Here is a 713-nt window from a genome sequence, read left to right on the forward strand (position 1 = left end):
TTGCCAATTCTTGACGCGATATTAACGTAGAATTATTATTATTATTGATAAAAATATTGTTATTGAAAATAAAATTTATTATTATAATTAGTATTATTAATATGGCCAATTCTTGACTCGCTATTAACGTAGAAAGGAAGCGAGTCGTAAAATTGAGGACGCAAAACTTAAGATTAATTCGCCCGATGTAGCCATCATGTTTAACATGGCGTATTATTATTATTATTATTATTATTATTTTAAACTGACATTCTATTATGACTCAAATGAGTCCCATTTTTCTAATGCGAACTTCGCCCGGAATAATTCAACTAGTTCGCCTGGAATACCCGTAATTCCGACTAGTTCGCCCGGAATACTCGTAATTCCGACAATTTCAGAAGTGGAGTAACGAAATTGGGAACTTGAAAAGAACCCATGAAGGGGAACGAGATTGCCAAATACCCGCATAATATAGTTTGGCAACAACGTGTCCCCGACCCCCCCCCCCATCCCTCCCCATCGTTAAACAAGGCCCCTAACCCCCCCCCAACCCCCCCACCCCTTCCCCACCCCTTCCCCACCTTCCCCAAGCAGAGTCATTCCGAGTAAAGAAAGAAAACACTCAATATTTTTCCTGGTTGAGTTGTAATGCATGTGTCCATTAGTTTTAATGATTATGAATATCTTAAGCGCAAACTAAAAAAAGAAATGGAAATCCTGGGGAACTTATG

Source organism: Macrobrachium nipponense, chromosome 18, assembly GCF_015104395.2.
Source record: "Macrobrachium nipponense isolate FS-2020 chromosome 18, ASM1510439v2, whole genome shotgun sequence".
In the NCBI taxonomy this organism is placed as follows: Eukaryota; Metazoa; Arthropoda; class Malacostraca; order Decapoda; family Palaemonidae; genus Macrobrachium; species Macrobrachium nipponense.